The 23,335-nt window shown below is 41.3% G+C and overlaps 1 long non-coding RNA gene across 1 annotated transcript in view; it reads left to right on the top strand.

The window, feature by feature from the left end:
• The window catches only part of LOC134477025 (uncharacterized), a 42,840-nt gene that overhangs the window by 1,594 nt on the left and 17,911 nt on the right, over window positions 1-23,335 (top strand). The window contains exon 2 of the long non-coding RNA XR_010048914.1: window positions 392-476. This is a non-coding gene — a long non-coding RNA (uncharacterized LOC134477025). The remainder of the gene's footprint in view (window positions 1-391; window positions 477-23,335) is intronic.

Genomic DNA, 23,335 nt, shown 5'->3' with positions numbered 1-23,335 from the left:
TTTTATGTTTTGTGGAACTGGTACTCAAACTTAGAACCTATCACCGAGCTCTGTCTCAGCCTCAATCGTTGGTTTAGAAGCAGCACTCACACCGGTATTGCACAAAAGAAAATGAGATAAGCAGAATCTGCAGCCCATAAGGCCCTTGAGGTTCCTGGGGTAAAGGACCACCAGCGGATGAGAAAATAAGGAAGAGACAAAAGCTGGGGTCCAATATGGCCCTTACTCTCCTAACAGAGGAAAGGAGCTGCTCAACCACTGTAGCACATTTATTTAGACACTCTGAAGGGTGATGTCAATTTCAACTCCACTGCCTACCTAGCAACTTGGTTGCCTGGCTGGGAGCTGGAACTGCTTGTTTACATAGCTTGTTTTGTGCTGTTTTTCCCAGCTGGCCTTGCTTTAGCCCCACACATGTGATCAATCTCCTGCATCAACTGCTCCCTGTGGAAAGTGGGAACTGGAAAATGTTATGGGTAAGTTTACTTTCACTAAAGCCAGGTCCGCAAAAATTATCTCAATTCAGCATGGTATAAGCAGAATCTTTACACTTAATAATTCTGTTTTAATATGCTTAACTTTACATTGTTCAGTAGTTTTTCATTCCTTTAATGTTCCGATAAGATATTCACAAAATACAAACAAACAAGCATACAAGTATGTAGTTTCATTTCTGTCTCCAGCTGCAGGAAGGCTCAGCAATAAATTCTGTTCAACAACAACAACAACAACAATAATAATAATAATAATATCCCCGAGGCCTCAGCACCGATAAAATCTTTTTTTAAATTTTATTTAAAGAAAGACTAAACAAAACAGAAAATAGGTAAAAATAATACGTACGTTCAGAGAAAAAAATAAACAGTAAGAAATCACTACTTGATGTTTACATATTGTCATTTTACAAATAGTTGTTCAAAATACAAAAATGGAACATGTAAAGTGGGAATTCAAACAGCGAGACCACAAAAAGTTCTGTTCAACTGTCCAACAAAAACTTAGTAACATGGTTGCCAATCCTATACACTTAAACATACATGCAGTTATCCACATTTTCATTTATGTTTAGATTAAACAAACTAAAGCAGGTTAAAATCATTCTGAAAAAAGAATAATAGTAATTGCTGGATTTCACATCATGGCACTCCATGATCAGCACTGGGTACTGTAGTGTCTTTTTTTTTTTTAGATTTAATTTAAAGAAAGACTAAACGAAACAGAAAACGGGTAGAAATAACACATAATTTCAAAGAAAAAAATAAACGGTAAGAAATAACTGGTTGATGATTACAAATTGTCTTCTTACAAATAGTTATTCAAGATACTAAAGTGGAGCATATAAAGTAGGGATTCAACCAGTGAGATTGCAACCAGTTCTGTTCAACTATCCAACAAAAACTTAGAAATATGGTTTTCAGTCCTATACACTTAAACATACATGCTGTTATCCATATCTTCAATTATGTTGAGATTGAATAAACACAGGCAGGCTAATATCACTTTGAACAAAGAATAATAGTATTGCTGGGTTTCACATTATGACACTCCAAGATAAGCACGGGGTATTTTAGTGTCTCTTTTTCTTCAGAGTATCTGCTCATTTCATCATGTGTCATATGATCAGTTCTCATAAACTGTTTATAGATTCTATACATGCATGAGTCTTTTTTTTCTTTTTGTCTTTTTCCTTTTTATCGGTACCGGGGATCGAACTCATGACTGTCTGCTTGCAAGGCATGTGCTTATGCCACTGAGTTAAATCCCCAGCCCCACATGCATGAGTCTTAACATGTATTTTTATCCTTTCTATATTAGAGGGAGAAACAAAACAAAGCAAGGCAAAACAAAACATATTCCTATAAACACAAGAAATGAAATAAACATATAAGACCATTGTACAAAGAGTTCTACCATGGTTCCTGTGTTGTCTCTTTTATCTCCAATAGAATTGGCTATATCATCAGACATAGTATAATTGACTGTATCAGTAGATAACTGTATTGATAAAAACACAGCTTTGTATATAGTATAGAACTTCAAAAACTGGCAATTATCAAACCAGAATGTGTATTGTAGTCTTGTCATCTTCAGTGTACTTGCCTATACTCTGAGACTTGATACTATCAATCATATCAGTTTTGAATAAAATCTTCTCTGCCTCATTTCTGTTATGCTCTTTTTTTGCCATCAGTTATCTGCTTATCTTCTTCATTCTGTTTTCTGCTCCTTTCATTGAGGTCTCTGCCACTGCTCCTGGGATCCTAGTACTTTTCTCTCTCTCTAGAATGCCCTGCAGTATTCTCTGTAGAGTTGGATTGGTGGTTGCGAATTTTCCCAGTTCCTCTTTGTCTTGGAAGCATCTTGTTTCTCCATTAATTTCTAGAGACAGTTTAGCAGGGTATATTAATCTGGGATGGAGGTTATTTTCTTTCCAGGCTTGGAATATTTTGCTCCAGGCTCTTTCTTGACTTGATGTTTTGTGGTAAGAAGTCTGCCATTATCCTGATGGGCCTTCCTCTCTAGGTTATCTGTTTCTTGTCTCTAACAGCTTTTAATATTCTGTTCTTACATTGAATTTCTGGGGTCTTGATTATTATATGCCTGGGTGTAGCTCTGTTTTGGTTATAGGTGGCTGGAGTTCTGTATCCCTCAGAATATCATTTCCTTTTTCTGTGTTTGGGAAGTTTTCCTTAATTATTTCTGTGAATAACCTTTGTAGTTCGTTGTTTGTACCCCAGCTTCTTCATTTTGCTTTTTTTTTTTTTTTTTTTTTTTGTCTTTTTTGTTTGTATCGGTAACAGGGATCGAACTCACGACTGCCTGCTTGCAAGGCAGGCGCTTATGCCACTGAGCTAAATCCCCAGCACCCCAGCTTCTTCATTCACATTCTTTATTCTCAAGTTATAGATCCTTTTGTCATCTTCTAGCCTTTGTATTGTTACTGCTTGTTTCCTTGTTATTTTTAAAAGTTTTCCCTTTCATACTCCCACATTGCAAAATTGTCTTCCAGTTTGGATAATCTATCCTTAGTTTCTTTCAAGCTGATTTGCTATCTTTCTATAGAGTTTTTAATTTCCTGGTGATCTCTTTGAATCTGCTTCATGTATTCTATATTTTTTTTATATTCTTCACCAAATGGTTCTCTCCTTTGTTTGAGTTCCTCCATTCTTCCATCTGTGTTTGTTTGGGGGGTGCTTAGTATCTCTTTTATTAATCTTCTTATATCTTGCTTTATTTGGGAAAATATTTCACTTTTGAACTCATCTATGAGGTCCCAAATATATCTGTTTATGTCCACTGGTGCTGTGTCTGATATTGCATGTTTGCTGTTCTCATTCTCCTTTGTATTTACCTGTCCTGGGTCAATGTTCTCAGGGTTGGGACCTGGGGACTTTTGGTTGTTGCTTCCTCTTCCCATCTTTTTTGCTTCTTCCAGGAGTCCCATTTCTTCCTTCATTGGTTACAATTCTTCTGAAGCACGCTGGCTAGATGACTCTTCCCACTACTGTGTGCTAGTGAGTTGCAGACAGGGACAGCATATAGTGGCCCCTCCCCTCAAGATCAGTCAAGCTACTGTGGCCAGCACCGTATTTATTTGCACCTCCCATCCAGATCAGTCAAACTTCTGAGGCTTCACTGGGTTAGTGTGGTTAATGTGCGCCACTGCTATAGGGACTTGATTTCGGATAACCTATTGGGTCTCAGCTAGGTCATGTGACCCAGGCCTAGCTCATTCCACCAATCCACAGATTGACGTAGCACCCTGCCAACTCAGCTCTCGGTTTGGCTCACCGACCCCCAAACTCAATGTAATTGCGCCTCCAGTGAGTTGAAGCGGCGGGACCTTGGATGGCTCAGCAAGTCGCAGTGGGACCTTGGATGGTCTGCAAGTCACCTGAATTTCTTCTTGGCTTGAGAGAATTCATCTCCCTCTGTTTGGGAATCCCCACTCTGTATTATGTTGAATTCTAAGTTGACTGTCTCAGGGAGCCTCTGTAGCCAGTTGTTATCTATCCGCCATCTTTGCTCCAGTCCAGTACCGATACATCTTAAAAGCATTGTGTGAAGAAGTGGACTCAAAGGCTATGATACTATTTAGGAAATTCAAAAATAGGAAAACTGGGAATAGGAAGGAGCATGTGGGGTCCCAAGGGTGAGGTGTACAGAAAGGATTGGCTGGGTAGGATAGGAGCGGAGTGTAGCAGGACAGATGTTTACTGTCTTGGTCAGGGCTGTGGTTCCACAATTGTATGAATTTGTACAGATTCATAGAATTGAATACTAAAAGGAGTCAGTTGTCTGTTTCTCTGTAGGTACAGGAAGACTTAGGTGATCTTATAGCCAAATAGCATGTGAAAAATTCCTGTTGGAGATTTCTTTCAATGCTTAAGACACACAGATGGGTAAAAAGATTTAAGAGACTGTGTAGTATAATAAATAGATCCTATAGAAACTGTATTCTCTCAATCCCTTTTGATTATGGTGGAGTTTGCCACTTTTTTATGGCCTGTTATCTAACATCCTGTTTATGGTATCTAAATGTTTCTTGCAAGAGACCCAGGATGTTAACTGGGCCCTCCAGACTGCACAAGTCTACTTGAGGCTGAGAGTTTAAAAGTCTCTTGAAAATACGTGTTTTCTCAAGGTTGGGCTGAATTACCTTTTAGCGAAATCTTGGCATGAGCATCATGGTGTTTTGAGTAAATGTCAGAACGAAGGTTTCCACTCTATGGAGATTCCCTCCCACATTTGGTTGTGTTCTTCACTGTCCTCTTGGCCAGCTGGCTGTATCTGCAGAGCCTAGGGGGCCACTTTCTTATGCCCCTAAGTGACCAGCGGCAGCAGACTGACCGTACTGCTCTGTTCCCATATTCTATCTCACAGTTATACTCTACGAAACTTTTCATGGGAGATACGAAAACTTACGGTGGGAAGAAGGGGTAGGGCTTTGCTATTCAATGTGTGGCCCACCTGTTGGCATTTGCGTCACCACAAGCTTGGAGGACCTGGGGCTCAATCAGCACTGCAGGTGAGCAGCAGCCCTGACCCTGGCTCTGTGTCCACTTAGCATGTGAGAAGTCGATCCTGTGCCTGGCACTGCCATGGCAGCTTGGAGAGGAACCTAAATAGGTTAGTTTATTGTAGCTTTGAGCCTTCTAGTGCAGGACTGTATTATTTAATTCTTGTGGGAGGTAGCGCTTGTGTACTATAAATATCAAATAAGATAATACATGAAATGTTTAATTATTGCTTATGGTAAAAATAAATGTTTTAGCAGGAAACACACAAAGCAAACAAAGTAGTCATGAGATACTTAAAAGTACCATGTGCCCTGCATTGCTAAGTTTATGCTAAGTACTTCCAGGTCGAGGGTCACCTCAGAGAGACAGACAGGAGCTGAGGCTTTTTGAGCCTGTGCTTCACCCTTTGCTCTTGGGACATCCAGTGCCATCTCGGGGGCAAATATTAAACCAAGCTCCTGGAGAGCGATGTTCCTGGAGCTTACTCTGGGGAGAGTCCAGCATTCGGAAATGTGGTCACATTTCATTCTGAGTGACTGATTTATATAAATGGTTTAAATGGTTCAAATTTATACAACCAGCAAGTTAAGCAGTCAGGTATTTGTTGGATCGTACTCCAGATTCTGACAATTTCAGGATTTAAGCAAAGTTCTGCCTCTGTTAATTGAAAGTTACATATGTGATTATCCCGAGCTTTCCGCCCAACTGTAGTCATGTGGTGGTCATCTTGGTAAGAGTATTCCTACAATCTTCTACTCAGATTGTTAGGTTTCAGGATGTTTGCGTTTGATGGTACTGATTATTATGTAATATTCCAAGAAGAATCTGAGGCAGGGCAGCATGCTCCAATCATGTCAATCCTTCTGTAACATATAAAATAGTGTTTACGTGAAATCATACCAACAATGACTGTCAGTAGCCTTTTTTCAGCACACATAAAGTTTTTGTCATAAAATTGGTTACAAAAATGATCTCTTTTCAATGGTTTGTTTATCTTATTTTTGCATTTTGTGCTTATGGATAAAGAAAATGGACCTGTGTAAAATGAAAAAAAAAAGAGTTTTTCATTTACTTTTTTCTGTTAGTAAAGGCTTAACAGCAATTAACGGGAACAGGTATTTGTCCAAAGCCAGCATTTCTCAATCTAGTTATTCTGTAACTTTCTCAGTGTTTAACAATTAACATGGTGGTAAGGTCCTGTGAGGCTTGCCCTCTGACAGTGCCGGTGACGTGGCTGTGAGGAATTCACCAGCTGTCAGTGAATATACCCGGAGAAGACAAGCGCTTCCTTGGGCAGGGGACACTGGCAGAGAAGTGAGGAGTCGTGACACTGGTGTGAGAGACGGGGCTCTGGAAAGGCACGCCACTGTTCCTGTGTCTTCTTCAGCGCTCCTGAGTTGTAACCAAAGTCTTGCAGACTTAGGCAAGGATGTCTGTGCTCTGGCTTTTTTGGGGAAAGATGGACTGTGAGCTCAGCTGGAGGAATGAGTAATTCTTCTATTTATTTTTATCTCATGCTGTTTCCAGGCAACATTGATGTAGTGGTTCACGAGCACAGTGGAGGCCCTGGATTCAACCTTTAGCACTGCCAGGGCAGGGGCAGAGTGGGGGAACCAGCCTGGTTTTGTGCAGGATGTCAAGTTAAAAACATGCGAAGATAGATTTCATTTCAGCCAGAAGTACTGTGTGCCTTGCAGTGTCCCATAAGATGCAAGAGAGTACTTCTGTGAGTCTTTATTTTCCTAACACACAGTTAGCCTGCCTACTTCCCCTGATCATTTTCTACCTACCTGGAACACAGATGTAATACCAGGAGATGCAGCAACTATCTTGTAATAAGGAGGTGAAAAGCATGAAGACAAAGACCTTACAAAGGGTAATGGATGCAAAAAGTAAAAATAGTTATTGACTCTCACAGCTGCCTTGGTCTGCCCTTCTTCCCTGGATGGTGCAAACATGATTTTTAAGCTTCAGTTGTATGTAGCTAAATGTAATGCTATGTTATGTAGATCACTACTTTTGGGTGTGTGTGTCCACACTGAACTACATCCCCAACCCCTTATTTGTTTGTTTATTTATTTATTGGGGGGCACAAGGTCCTGCCAACTTGCCCAGGCCGGGCTCACACTTTTGATCCTCGTGTCTCAGCTTCCCAGAATGCTAGGATACAGGCCTGCACCACCACACCCAGTGTTGTTTTTGTTTTGAGAAGGGGTGTTGTAGGGTCGTCCAGGTTGGCCTCATCCCTGGAGTCAGCCTCCCAGTAGTTGGCCCTGCAGGAGCTTGTGACCTTGCTGGCTCTTGCTTATGTTTATATGCTACCAAGTGACTTTTCCTACGGTCATTTCCAAGCACAGTGAGTCGGGCTCCATAGCCCTCAATGTTTCTATTACCAAGTACAGACACCTTCAGTTTGTTTTGATTTCGAGGTTCTCTTTAGTCTATATGACTGTTAATCTTGATATGTAAGTGTCATTTGGTTAAGAAATGCTTAGTCGATTAACCGCGCAGGCTGGGTCTTGGTGGGTCATGGAGGGGTGATCTTGCATATAGAGGCACTTCCCTTCCCACGTCTCGCGGGTGCTGCTCCCCAGGCCCGTGTGCTGGCCCCCACGCACTAAGTAGTTTCCCCCACTCTCTGCCGTGATGTTCCTGCGGTGGAGCCTGCTCACTGTGGCCTGGATCCCTCCAATCCATAGCTAAATGAAACCTCTTCTCCTCTAGGGAGTTGGCAGACTGACTAATAGAGGCAGCAGAAAAAGGGTTACCGTGCAACGCGCCCCTCCCAGCAGCAGGGAGCTGTGTTACAGGTAGCTGATGTTTGCTTATTCAGGCAAATGGCTTCCTGTTTTAAGGTAAACCATTATCAAATAATCGTATGAGTTTGGATCAAAATCTATGCATGTATTAATGTTGCACATTGAAATAATGTTTTGTAAAATTAACTTATAAAAACAATGAAATACTAGTCCAATGATTTAAATACAATATGACCAAAATTATGTATTTTTCATAAATTTTTATAAAATGATGTAATAGGAAATATACAAACAACAGTTTCATCAAATGTATTCAGTATCAGCATGGACCAGATGAAATGACACCTGCTCCAGCAATGTTTGTTAGTTCCCTAACAAACGTGCTCCCAGGTGACGCTCAGACAAAGTGTTCAGTGATTAACAAAGAAAAGAAAGAATCAAAACAATGTTGTGAGGTAAGTTGAGAATAATTTTTAAAATTTACTGCTAAACTCACCTACATTTCCTTTAACTTTCCCCAACATTAGCCCGTCTCTCTAGCAGAGTGTAGACAATAGCTCAGTTCCGTTCAGGCCCAGTCAATACAATAATGCACCCCTTTCCCTAAACGCCCTGCCACATCTGCGTGTTGGTTTCTGAAAATGTTCCTTTTGCTATAAATTATCCCCCTCCACCTCTGCTACTTGTTTGCTCGCCTGCCCGCCCACTGGGTCTCCCTCCCCTCCCCCTTCCCTGTCTCCCCTCCCCCTTCCCTCTCTCTTCCTCCCTCTCTCCCTCTCTCCCTTGTGCACTCCAAGGTGATCCCAGCTGTGCCTTCTGATGTGACCTCGAGCTGGTGGAGGAGCCCTCAGAGTTGGTTTCTTGCTGCTTTTGCTGGGGTTCTGTGGGGTTCATTATTTCTGTGCAGAGTTGGACTTTTCCCCCTTGGCCTGAGGCCTTCCTCCTCTGGGAGCAGAACGGATGCTGTGGGTGGCCAGCCAGGCCTCTGACAACACCTTCCAACGCGGGTCCCACATGGCCTGCCGCATTCTGAGGGTGGAGAGGTGGCTCACTTCTGGTCTGGTGTCTGTGCGTTGAAGCCCCAGGCCCGAAGGTGACCCCAGCCCCTTGCTATGTGACACTGGCGGTTTCCTGCCTCGTTTTCTGTACAGCTGGAGTTAGCCCCTGGAGAGTTTCATATCTTCTCAACAAAATATAGATGTTCAAACTGAGAGAGGGGCTTTCTTATGTCAGCGTAGTTTAATACTTCTTTTCCAAATGCCCATCTAATTCAATCTATTTCATTTTTATTTAACAAGTTGAATATTAGAATCACTGATAATAGCGTGTGTTTAATTGACTGCTTACTGGGTGGCAGGGATATGACGCATGTGTTGCATCATTTCATCTCATGGAATCTTGCATAACTGTGGCAGCAACCCCAGCTCTCCGGAGGTTTAAGGCAAGTAGTGGGTCTCAGGTTCAAGGCCAGTCTGGGCAACTTAGTGAGAGCCTGTCCAAAATAAAAAAAGACTGGGTCTGAGCTCAGCGATAGAGTACATGGCTAGCATGTGTGAGCCCCCAGGTTCAATCCCTACTACTGTAAGCAGACAGAAATAAAGGTAAAGAAATAAAACCCCCACCTGCCAAAAAGAGCAAGAAAGAAAAGAAAATACCTGGCTTCTATAACACAGCAATTTCACTCCTAGTTGTATACTCACAAGAATGGAAAACATAATCCCACTTAAAAATTTGGATGCAAAAATAATGGTAGCTTTATTCATACTAGCCAAAAATGAAAACAACTCAAATTTCCACAACTAATAAATAAAATATTGCATATTTATAGGCTGGAATAATATTCAGTTAATAAAAAGACTGAAGTGTTGATACATGCTGTACTGGGAATAACTCCTGAAAACATCAGACACAAACAATGATATATATCTTCTATGATTATATAAAATGTTAGAAACAGACAAATCTGTGGTGACAGAAATGATGCCTTGAGTTTTTATAGCCTTATAAGGTACAGGTTTTTAAAAGTGCTCCACAATATACTATCTTCTGTTTGAGGAAAAAGGAGTATTGGGGACTTTGGGGGGCCAAGGGTACTGGGGTTTGAACCCAGGGCCTTCACACTGAGCTGCATGACCAACCTGTTTATGTAGTAATAGGGTCTCGGTAAATCATTGCTTTGCCCCAGCTAGGCCTAAATGTTGAATCTTCCTGCCTCAGCTTCCCAGGGTGCTAGCATGACAGATGTGCATCCCGCCCCTAGCTCAGGCTCCTGTCCTGACCTCTGAGTTTAAAATTTGCCATCTTCCATAAGATACGATCACCAACTGGTTTAATAGCACTTGCGTGTGTGTGTGTGTGTGTGTGTGTGTGTGTGTGTGTGTGTGTGTGTTGGGGGTGTTGGGGGATGTTTTCCTTGTTCCCTTCTGGTTAATGATAAAGGTCATGGATGCTGACCATGTTTGTATTAATTTGAGTGACAGGCAGTATGTCCTGCACATGGGAGGGCTGACCAGCTGTTCTTTCTCTGTAGTAGTTGGTTGTCTAGACTGGGAAGTCTTAATTAAACTGAACATGCTGGGAGCCCTAATTTTGGTTCCAATTACATAGTCACAGCGGAGCAGCTTCTCCATGGGATATATTTTCTTCAGCTTTATTTCTTAGCTAACTTGTAAGGTTACTAAGCTTAAATTGGCTACTTCTGTACTGTAACACTGCCCTTTACAGAAAGAGACTCCCCCTCCCTAAAAAAAGTAAAAAAGTAGAGTAGGTTTCCAGGGAAAAGAGGAAAAATGTGGAGTGACTGCTAATGGTACGTCTTTTTGAGGCAGTGAAAATCTGGAACAAGAGACAATAGTCACAGGCTCCCCAGTGTTTATCAGCTTTGTGTTGCTATTGTGAAATACCTGACATGAATCAGCTTGAAGAAGGTAAGATTTATGTTGGCTTAGGGTTATCAGAGGTTTCCATCCATGGTGAGTTGTTATGGTTTGTGTCTAGATGTCCCTAAAACCTTAACAGACCTGAAGATCAATGGAATAGATTAGAAGATACAATCACAACTACAAACACACTCAGCTACCTTATCTTTGATAAAGGGGCCAAACACATCCCCTGGAAGAAAGATACTCTCTTCAATAAATGGTGCTGGAAAAACTGGCTCTCCATATGCCAAAAACTAAAACTAGACTCATGCCTATCACCATGTACTAAACTAAAGTCAAAATGGATCAAAGATCTAAATATTAAAACAGAAACACTAAATTTGTTGGAAGACAAAGTAGGTAGAAATCTTGAAGACATAGGGGTAGGTTGAAAATTCAAGAACAAGAATCAAACTGCATATGAATACTTCACAGAATCAACAACTGGGATTGCATCCTATTAAAGAGTTTTTGTATGTCAAAAGAAATCTCCAGCATAGTCAAAAGAAAACCCACGAATTAGGAAAAAATCTTAGTGAATGGTCCCTCAAAGGACTTCTGTCTAGAATATATAAAGAATTAAAAAATCAGATCCCCAAAATTCAAAGACCCATGCCAAAAATGGGCATCTGAGATGAATACATATTCAGATGAAGAAATACAAATGGCAAATAAATACATAAAAAATGTTCAGCATCATTGGTCATTAGAGAAATGCAAATTAAAACAACACTGAGGTTCCATCTCACTCCAGAAAGAATGGCCAGGATCAAGAAAACTACCAACAACAAATGCTGGAGAGGCTGCGGGGGAAAAAAGAACTCTTATGCACTGTTGGTGGGAGTGTAGACTGGTGCAACCACAATGGAGATCAGTTTGGAGGTTCCTCAAAAATCTGGGATTGGCAGTCCCATTTGACCCAGCTATTCCACTTCTGGGTATATTCCCAGAAGAACTGAAAACATCATATCACAGTGATATATGTGTAACCATGTTTATAGCAGCACAATTTGTAATAGCCAGCTCTTGGAAACAACCTAAGTGTCCATCAACTGAGGAATGGATAAAAAAATCTGTGGTATTTTTATACAATGGAATACTACTCAGCTATAAAGAATGGTCACATTGAGATATTTATAAATAAATGGACACAACTTGAGACCATACTCATAAGTGAAATAAATCAAACCCACATGTATAAATATCGTATAGTCTCCCTAGTATAAGAAATGGTAAGAGTACATAAGATACAAAAAAGCTCACAAAACATAGTGAAAGGACAAGAATCTGCTTAAAGGGGAAAAATAATATCTCAGGGAAAATGAGGAAAAAGAAAAAGAAAGGGAAAAGAAGAAAAGTCTAAAATTATATAAACTTAGGATAGCTAAGATAATTGCACTACAAACTCTCTAAGTTCTTGGAACAAAATAGTTAACATTTATAGGATTGGGACAATTATTATTGGGACAATTATTATTGTATTTATAGGATTATTATTGTATATATAGGATTGGGACAATTATTATTGTATGGTGATCTGAGGAACTCTTGAAGATCATTATGTAAAATAACAACCCTAATTATGCTCCCAATACCTTGTTTTGAAGGCCTATATTGTCAGTGTTCTGGGCTCTTTGCTCTTGTTAATATGTCTTTTTTTGTTTCATGTTATTCTAGGAATTTGTTTTATTTTGTCTTGTTTTTCCTTCTAATACAGAAAGGATAGGTATTGGTATACATGTAGAGACTCATGCATGCATAGAACTTCTAAAAAGTTTATGAGAATTAATAATATAATGCACAATGAAATGAACCACTACTTTGAAGAAAAAGAGACACTAAGGTACCCAGTGCTGATTCCGTAGCATCATGATGTGAAATCCGGCAATACTGTTATTCTCTGTCCAGAGTGATTTTAATCTGTTTTGTTTAATTTTAACACACATGAAGGCGTGGACAACTGTTTTAAAGAGAATGAGAGACATTGTTGACTTCCTTATTGTCTGGTCTTGAAGACCTAAAATGCCTTCATCATCCTGTTCTGATTTTATACTATTTTGTTTTGTATGAATTCACTGTATGTGAAGACATTGAGATCTATCTGGAAGAAAACAAGGGACAATGTGATAGACAGTGAAGCTCTCCGGGTGTCTTGCTTTGACATCTGTGTCTCTGATATTGTTGTCTTATGATTTGTTTAATTTTACCCTCCTTTTAAAAAAACCGTATGCACTCATGGAGGCAGGCTCTTTTGGAGGAAGCTGAATCTACAGTTTGTGACTGATTCATGGTGCAGTGCTGGGATTAAGGCTGCGAGATTGCTGAATCATTCCACTGATTGGATTGGCACCACCCTAATCCCAGCAGCTGGGATAAGATAAAAGGGGCAGAAGGAGGCTTGTTTCCTATTGCTCCAGAAAGCTCTAACACTGCCTTCTGCCATGTGCCACCCTGCCCTGGAAGCTTGATTACAGACTGTAACCTCCACAATCTGTGAGCTAAATAAACCTTTCCCGTCTTAACTTTGGGGGTAGGGTATTTTGTCTCGGCAACCAGAGAAAAGTGACTAAGGCAGTGAGCTGGCTTTATTGCTGTTAGGCCTCAGACGAGGCAGGAACATCATGGCAGAAGGGCCAAGGAGGAAAGCTGCTCACCTCATGGCAATTAGGAAGCCGAGAGAGAAAGGGAAGGGGCAAGGGACAAGACACAGTGCCCAGAGTCACAGACCCGGGCCACCCCCTCCAGCCAGCCCCCCACCCTTTCCATCTCCTCCCATAACGCCATCGTTTATCACCAGATTAATGCTCTGATGAAATTAGAGCCCTCAGGCATAGCTTCCCATCTCTGAACACATAAGGCCTGGGGAGACATTTCCTATCTAAAGCATAACACACAGCTAATGAATGCGCTTCTGTACCCCACACTGGTATCTGTGCATTTCGCAGTGTGCATGTTGCATTTCTATGCATATTAAAATGTATAAAGTTGGGGTTCACTACACAGCACCCCCAAAATGTGGTGTTTTGACATGCTAAGTTGGCAAAAGAGCCTTAGTTCAGAATGTCTTGAAACTCCCTTCCCCTCTCCTCACTCTTCCCTGCAGGGCCTTTGCTATTTACTGGGTGTTCAGACCAGGCCCCCCAGAAAGCACCCATTCTCTTTCCATCCCCACTTGAGACCAGATGACCTCACACAGTGCATTCACATCTGGACAGATTTTTGTCATGAGATGATGTCTGTCTGTCTGGTTCATTCAAATTCTACCTGCAAGGTGGTTTCTGAAAGAGTTTTACCCTAGAATAAATTACAGGACATTATGATGGTGGTTCAACATGGTGGAGGGCCAGATCGGGAATGCTTACCCTGAACGGCAATATCCTGTAGGCTTCTTGTGCAGTCTAGGCTCAGTGCAGGTTTTGTGCAGTTTCCCTCTTTTAATTTTTAAAGAAGGGTTTTCAGGTGGGAATGCACACATATGAATGTCAGGTTACAGAGAATTGGTGGGCTGTTTGCAGTGATCTTCTCGATTTCATTGACCTCATTTCTGTGTCATCTCATTTTTCTATAGTCATGCATGTCAGCACTTTCGTGTGGCATCTTGTGTGTGTGAGAGAGACTTATGACTAAGTGTATCCACACAGATATGAATAAACCGGATAACGTGCCTTCTAGAACTTGATACTGGGCTTTGTTTCCCTATCAAGTGGATTTCTGAACATTGGCTCAGTGCAGCACTGAGTAGTCATAATGAGTCAGCAGCAGCTTACACGCTGGGTGGGAATCAATCAGGGACTGCGTCCGCTCTGCAGGCTCTCTGTGTTTAGATAGCTGTGCGTACCATCCAGTACCCACACACACACGTCTGAAAGGAAGCCGTTCTCCCGCATCGATGGTGTTTTCGTAACAGTGGTGAAGCAGGAATGAGGCAACAGTGCACAATGCAACAAGTACGGTGCTGCTGAGTCTCTTTGTCTAAAGGCAAGGCGGAGGTTGGCTTTCACTTCCTTTCTTTTGTTGAACTATGCCCGGAGCTATTGTCCCGGATCACCTTGCAGGTGCTTCTCTTTTACATAATAAAATAGCAAAGTTCATGAGCCTCGTGTTCCGGGAAGATCTCCCAGGCTGCTGGTAGGACCCTGGACTGGGTGTGACGCGGGGGAGGAATGGCTTGATGCGGGGCACCAGGATGCCCTGCAGCTTAGATGGGATCTCAGGACTTTCGCAGCTACCGTTCTGGTTAGATCATCTCAGTGTGCAGTGCTTCTTCGGCTCCCTTGACTTTACTTGCGTGTCTGATACCATTCTATTTTCCACAACCACACACATGGAATGGAGAGATCTAATTTCCACTTCCTCATTGGTTACTTCCCTGGAACACACCGCTACCTAGACCAGAGTCACCGATGACCAGAACCCATTGCTTTTCCTAAAAGCCCTCGGGGCCTTTGTTTTTGAACTTGCCCAGGTGGCCTGTTCTGTTTCCTTTTCTTACTTAGTTGGTTTAACACTGTCAAAAAGCAATATGAACAGAACTCCCCCTTCCCTCCTTTGAGATGGTCTTTTCATGCTGGCACCAGTGACTCCGAGCTCCTCTGAGTCAATGCAACAAACCATCCAGTGAGGGCTCAGCGCGGACCTTTAAGCTCACACTCCACTCCTCCTGAGCTTCTGGGGTGAGCTGTGGCCCTCCCGCCTCCACAGGCCCCTGTGTTTGTGGCTCCTCACGACTTCCCACTGTACCTGATTATTTTACCTTTGGGGACACATATGAAAACCTTCAGCCTCCAAGCAAAACTCCTTAAATTCTCCCTGGGGGTTTATGTAAACAGTGTCTTTTTGTATAATTATGATTTGTCAATACAAGTAGACTGTAACATTCTTAGGCTTCTGTCCTCCCACAAATGTGTATTTTCCCTGGAACCCTTTCTGCTCCCTTTGTGCATAATATGTTCCTCAGGCACAGTGGACACTAGCTAGGTAACAATTAAAAATGTCACATTTACTCCTGTCATCTGAGTAAATATTTAACCCGGTCAGTGGGCGTTGGTGATCATTTGCTCAGTGGCTGCCAATTCCTGCTTTCAGGGAACTATTGTCCACCAGTGACATAGGTCAGATACAGAGTGTGGGTCTCATGAAGCTAAAACAGGACACAGTTCTTAGGGGGTTTATAATTATTCCACTATGAAAGATAGATAAAACCAAGCCAAGCTCTTGTACACAGTCAACACAGAACATTGTACTTCTGCCCATCACAAATGTGTGGGAACTTTTCCCATGAACAGGTCAGTTCAGTTCAATCCAACATGGTGTGCCTGAGGATAGCATCAGACTCCCAGTTAAGGGCTTGGTCCATGAGACAGTGCCCACTTCAGATGCCAAGTGAAAGCCGTAGGGAGTCATCTATGCCTCTGACCCACTGGCTATGTAAGTCAGGGTTTCCGCTACCTCCTCCTTAGATTCAATTCATTTGCTAGGATGGCTCACAGAACTTAGAGAAGTATTTACTTGTACTGCTTACTGGTTTATTATAAAGGACAAACCAGGGTATGGATGGAGAGCCCGGTGCAAGACACCCATGGGGGCTGTGCCTGTAGGAATGCAAGGCCTGCACTCCTCTCCGGGGGATAAGGTACCCTCTGGGCATCTACTGAGTTCACCATATGGAAGCTCTCCGCACTCAGTCCTAGTGTGTTTTTATGGAGGGTTCATTGTGTACCATGATGACTACTGGCCAGTGGTAATCCACTCAACCTGCTGCTCCTCCTCATCCATGGAGGCTCTGGTCTTTCCAGTCAGCCTCTAGCCCAAAGCAATCTAGGGATTATCAGCCACCAGACATTTCGTTAGGATACAGAAGACACTCCTGACACCCCAGGTTTCCTGAAAGGCTTCTGGGGAGCTGTATGACAGGAAATAGGGATAAAGACCAAATAAGACCAAATAACTATTTCACCATATTGCAACCACCTACTAACTTCTTAAGAGACTTACTTAAGGATGCCTGTGAAAGAGCTGATGAGGTTACTTGAGAAAGAAGGAACCCATTGAACCCATTAGTGTTAGGTTGCTGGAGTTACTAACAATTTCCAAAGTGAAGTTTTAGCAAATGTATGGTTTTGAAACATTAAAGCTCATTTATAACCTACAGGAGGCCAATCATGATAACAGTGTAGGAAATACCCAAATGCTTCCCTGCAGTAGAGAATTGTGTGGCTGTAAATGATTTTCTGTATGTGCTACCTTTGCACATACTTTGCAGGGTGCAATAGTATCTAGAAAATGCACAATGAAGTGAAGTATATAATATGCTACCATTTATCTAAAAACATGGTAAATGTAATCTTGTAATCCACAAATGAGCCCGCAAACTTGAGTTCAAAAAAAATGGGGCAGGACATGTTTTTTTTTGTTTTTTTTTTTAAAAGCAGCGTTGATTTATTTTATCCTGGGTCAGTGACACAGTGCAGTTGGAATTTGCAAAAGCTGTGTGTCTCCCTCAAAACTTTCCAGACCTTTTGTAGAAAGCACAGTTTACAAACTAAGGGGTTATGGTCGTGCATCAGGAAATCTGCTAAGGAGTGGGGAAGACCTTTGTTTCCCTTAGCAGAGGACAGAGAAGTCTAGCAGTAATTAACAATCCTTTGTTATCTTATTTTAGCACAACATCTATTATTTGTAGAGGGCAACAATGGTTAACATATCAATTAGGTTAGGTTCCCAGGGATTTACAATTCTTTACAGAGGGGAGCATGATTAACATATCAATTAGGTCACCCCCCCAAAAAAAGTACATACAGAACACTATAAGGGCATTACAGGTACTTTGGTCATATAACTTAGGCATAACACAAACATAACAAAGCTCTTTTTGCTAGTGTACAGCAGTAACATTTGCTTACACTAAAAAATCACTATAAAACAAGGACATAACAAAACAAAGCTGAAAAAAACCTCAGCTACTTGCCCAAGGAACAGAGTTAGATATAGTTTCTGGGAACACTTGGTAGATTTTATTTTGAAATTGTGAAGATTTCACATAATTTAAAATTAAATAAATTTTAAAAATAATCCCTAAAAACTGAAAGCAAAATAAAAATTACTGGATTAAAGTTGTTAACTATACAAAGGGGAATTATTTCAAGTGATTGAAAAGTGGTGTATAAATACAGTGGTATGTATTATAAGAATAAAAAGAATTCTAATTACATTTTAAGATACTTGTTTTTTTCTTTTTTTCAGTACTGGAGATTAAACTCAAGGCTTTTGCACAGCCACCCTCTGCCCCCTTTTGTAAACGTTTGAGACAAGTTTTGTTAAATTGCTATGCTGTAAAATTGCCCAAACTGCGCCAGACCTTATGATCATTTGTCTCAGCTTCCCAGAGTGCTAGGGTTACAGGTGTGCACCACCACACCTCGCTTAAATTGCTTTCAATTCTCATGCTGTATATAATAATATTAATACTTACTATGAAACTATAATATACACTACAGGACATGGCCACTTAGTAATTATGTTTATGTTCTACATAACCAAGATACGAATATGAGAAAAAGATGTACCGGGGCTGGGGATTTAGCTCAGTGGCATAAGTGCCTGCCTTGCAAGCAGGCAGTCGTGAGTTCGATCCCTGTACCAATAAAAAAGGAAAAAGACAAAAAAAAAAAAAAAAAAAAAAAGAAAGAAAGAAAAAGATGTACCAACCATATAATTCTAAACCTGAAGAAAAAACTGGAAACAATACTTTTGTAAATAAGGAGGGGAAGAGGGTTGAAGAGTGGGCCTTGAGGGGAAAAAAGAAGAATCCAGGTGCAACAATTTCCCCGAAGGATTGGCTTCTGTCACCCCTGGTAAGTTGCTGACTCCTCCCTCACCACTGTCCGTTGCTGTTGGTTCCCTGTACCGCTTTCTCTCCCTGACAACATCCCTTGCACTTTCCAAATAAATGACATATACTGGAGCCCTTGTCCTTGGATGCATTTCTGGAGATGCAAAAACTAAAACAAAAAGGAAACTACTGATTAAAGGAAACTTCTCAACCACTTGGAAAATTGGTGGAGCCTGGGCAAAAAAACTACTTAAAAATTTGTAAGCAATCAGAGGAATTTAAACCCTAATTATTTTCATTTGGGGAATGGCACAATGATGCCACACATATGTTTAAAATCAGTGTAAATTCTGAACACCGCAGATAAAATATTAGGACATCAGAAATTTGCTTTATGAAGAACTGTAGTTGGTGATGATTTGGTAATTATTAAAACCAGGTGATGAGTATATGAGGATTCTGTCTACTTTTGTATTTATTCAAAACTTCTCCTAATTTAATATATGTCTTAAAAACAGTCAAAAACCTTGTGGAAACATTTTTAATTGTGTTTTTAGTGCTCAATAATGATTAGCACATGGTTGGTAAAGAGGCATTCAGAACATTATTTGTTGAATAAACATGTTTTGTCTTCCACTGGCGACATGAAGGCAAGCACTGTTGATGTTAATAATGTTTTTAACGGATACACCACAAATCCTACCAAAAATTTTCTATAGATCAGAGGACAATATAATTTCAGGTTTCAATATCATGTGAGGTTTTAAAAATTTCAAACTAGCTCTACTACTAATTAAAATGTTCCATACTGGGCGCGGTGGCTCACACCTGTAATCCCAGCATTTGGAAGGCTCAGGCAGGAGGGTCGCTGTGAGCTCAAGACCAGCCAGGGGTACATACCAAGTGAGCTCAAGGTCAGCCTGACCCGCATAGTCAGACCCTGTCTCAGAAAGACCGAAAAAAAATAAGTCCTTCAGCTTGTGATTTTTCACTGTCTGTGGCTTAAAATGATTTTTGAATTATGTATATTTTTGTTGTAATGCTTGCAGTTTTATTTATTTTTTCCAAAATGCTGCAATTGCTGGGATATTTTAATGATTCCCTGGGAAAGAAAATGGGACTGGATACATGAAAGCAAGACTTATTTAGAAAAAATTCAAGATTGGGGCAGGTGGATTTACCTATGCATTAAGTATTCCTGAAATTTTCAAGGGGATTTGTTTTTGTTGAGACTAATACCTCAACAATAAAACAAGCTTTATTGGAAAAAGCTTGTGCATAAACAATGGTTTATTAAGAAAGTGGATAGCATATTTGAAGCCTTAGAAGCCTATAAACAGTAAGTTATAAGCAATTCCTAGAAAAATGTTTTCCTGTTGAAGAGTATGGATGGACCCTGGTGTGGCAGGGCCAGCACTGGGGGCTCTGAGGCAGGATGACCCTGAGTCCGAGGCTAGCTGGGCTGAGTTGTTCCAGCATGGCCTGGACTCCACATACAGTTAGACCCTGTGTCAGAACCCCCGAAGTATACATGGAGACGTAGCTCTGTGTCAGTCCTCATAGAAAACTCTGTCACCTCCTGGGAGTTCACCTGCCCCCCACTTTGGTACAGGACCTTCCAATGACACGATTGTTTGGGAGCACAACAGGACTTTCATTAACAATGGGTTCTGACTTTGATTCTAGGACAACTCAGAATATTTAAAAAAATGCATTGGAATATTTCTGGAATGTCCTTTGAACAGGCAAAGTTTAAACCAGAAAAAGTAAAAAGTTAAACATTAGTTATAAAAAGTCAACAATTTTTCCTTTTCCTTATTTAAAAGGTGGTACCAAAATCACTGAATTATGTAACTGAGTTTTCCTCTTAGGTTCATTCTAGTTGTATTTCACATGCTTACCTTTATTTACCACTACTTGTTTATGCCTCTGTATAACTTATATTAGCAAGCTGCATTTTATAAAGCCTTCTAAGAATCTTTCTATTCCTTATGGAAAGTGATTTGAGAATTAACTGTTTAGTTACATTTCAATGAAATAAATATTGGCAAGATAATTTGTACGGCCATACCTCCATCTCTATTACAGATTTGATCTTCTACTAGTTTTGAGAATGAAACTCCCAGCCACATCATTGACTAGATTCATGCAAAGTCACTATTTGGATTTGGCTGCATAGTTAAAGCTTAATGAGTTGGACGTTTCTTGGAGTCCAAGGTTATTTAATGGATCAAAATTAATTTCAGTAAATGAATTTAAAATTTTTGTTCACAAAGAGAATTAGATTTATTTTGGACCTTAAATAAACAATTTAATTTCTCTAAAAATAAGGGAAATTTTGGTCCCCTCAAAGACTCTGAACTGAATGAGCATTTAACTGAGCACTTATAGTATGAATGACTTTAAACCATTATGGTGACACACACCTGTTATCTGAGGACTCTGGGAGGGTGAGACAGGAGGATCACAAATCCAGCCTGAACTTAGAGATTTCATGAGACTACCCCCAAATTTAAAGGGAGGGGAGTGGGGGTGTACTTCAGTGCAAGGACCTGGGTCCAATCCCAGGACTACCACAAAAATGACTTTAAACTTTTCTTGAACTCAGCATAGTAAAACTAGATAAGACAGCAGTTAATTTCAACTTCACAAAGTCATAATTCCGTTAGTTCACTCAGCTTTCTCTCAGCAGTTTTTTCACTAGAACTTTGTGGCATTTTCTTTTTAGTCATCAACAGAGTCTGCTGATTGCCATTCCCTCTTGGGTCTTTCCAGTGAGTAGCTTCCGGTCATCTCCCGTGTTTATGCCGGAGCCTGAGACGGGCTAAGCGAACTCTCTGCCCATGGGGTGAGGGAGTTGGACAGGTGGGTGTGGAAGTAGGTTCTGAGCAAAGAGCCTCCTGTGTGTGCTTCCTGTGATGGGCCAGGGCGGGGGCTTTGTTAGCTCGTCTGACCCTTTCACCAGCACTACCAATAAAGAGCCATCCTTTCTACACTCAAGAAAACAAAGTCCCAGCGAAGGTGTGAATTGCCCGTGCCCTCAGACTCACCTACACGCCAGTACCACCGTGATCACATGCCCGGTGTGTTGGGCAGGCTGTGAGCACAGGAAATCCAGTGCTTATGGGTACTTGGGGGCAGGTGTGTGTGTGTGTGTGTGTGTGTGTGTGTGCGTGTGTGCGTGTGCATGCAAAATAAGATGTAGAGGGGGCTTTCAAAGAAGCAGGAAGAATAAAAATTTTCAGATGTTACATTTCTCTTTTAAAGAAGACCAGGCTGGAGCTCGTGTGCCATCACGGCAGAAATTGCTTAGCTAGAGCAGCTCCAGACCAGGGAAGGCCATGTTTAACAGCCCGGTGAGAACCTCCCAGAAGGACTCTGTCCCCCAGGACACAGTCTTAGTCTGACTCCAGGATCCTTTTACTCAACATGCTCTGTAGAGTGAAGTATGCTTATTTATTTTTTATTTTATTATTTTAAAGGTAGTAAAATACAACAGAACAAGATAGAACAAAGCCAAATGAGACAGTGCAGTGAAATTGGTACAGAATGTCACAGCAGGTTTCCGGGATAACAGTAACAGGTACCATAGTATATCTCGTTATCTTCACAATAGTTGTTCTTTCAATCAAGTATAGCAAAATCAAACAAAATATAGAACATTATAGAACTTATCAAAACAGGATATTGAATAGAGCAATACAATTAATCAGAACAAAGCAAAACAGTGATAACAACATTTGCCTTCAGAGAGATGGTAGAAGGAAATCCTCATATTTGCTGTATTTGCATATGGTCATCCTCCCAAGAGATGCTCAGACCTTTGTCCCCAGTTGCTAAGGAAGGTGGGGGTGGGGGCAGGGTGGGGGTGGGATGTTTGATTCTCAGCCTGAGCCCTAGTAGGCTCAGGGCTGCCTAACAGGAAAGCAAGTGGGTTGCTTTGTGGCCCAGCAGCCTAAGTTCCAACATGGCGCGGATCTCGGGAGACGCTGGCTGGCTGGTTCTCTCCCTGGATCGTCTGCTGCTTGCTGCAAGTTTGCTTATTTGAGGAAGAGTGTTTGCTACGGTCCTTTATTTTTATTTTATTTTCCTGTCCATGTCATTTCATGTCTCCTTTTTCTTTGCTCTATCCAAATATCAGTCAAGGAGGCCAGCAAAATGGCCCTTTTCCCAGAATTATTCATGTCAGGTGCATTTAACAGAACTGTTAGGCAGGAGAGTTTCAGGTCCCATCACAGTAAAATCCAGAGGCAGCTCAGGGGTGGCTTCAGAGGTGGCAGCCACCCCCAAGGGTGCTCTCAGAAGTGTCCTCAGGATACATCGATGGGAGGAGACCCACCTGACCAAGACCAGGAGCATTTGCTGAAAGGATGGAACATAACCAAAGCTAGCTCCAATAATGGGAGGAGCCTGAGGAGAAGGCCCCAAACCCAATTACAGGAAACGTGCCCGGGGCTCCTGTCTTCAGAACGGCCCTTAGGCATTTTGGGGACATTTCAGGGTCTTGCCTTGCACAACTGCTTGCCTTGGTTACAAATTATTGTTACTTTTAGCTGAACAAGTTTGTTTCAAGGGCTGCTGCCAAGTCGTGCAATAAGGTTCGTGTTTGCTCACATTTATTTTAAAAATCAAATGAGTCTATGCTGTGTAATATTTTTTATGCAAGTGCAGGGGTGGAGCTTGTTATGTCAAACTGGATAATCCAGCGGGTAACAGTAAGCTGTTAGAATTCCAAGGGAGTTGAGAGTCGCTATTGTGTGGAGTAACCAAGGCACTCATTCTCCCAAGGCCGTGTGGCTTCAG

This window comes from Cavia porcellus, unplaced genomic scaffold (assembly GCF_034190915.1).
Source record: "Cavia porcellus strain 051 isolate PalLab524CR breed Dunkin Hartley unplaced genomic scaffold, mCavPor4.1 scaffold_7, whole genome shotgun sequence".
Classification (NCBI taxonomy): Eukaryota; Metazoa; Chordata; class Mammalia; order Rodentia; family Caviidae; genus Cavia; species Cavia porcellus.
Note: the sequence above shows the minus strand (reverse complement) of the source record. Positions and strands in the feature narration are given on the sequence as shown.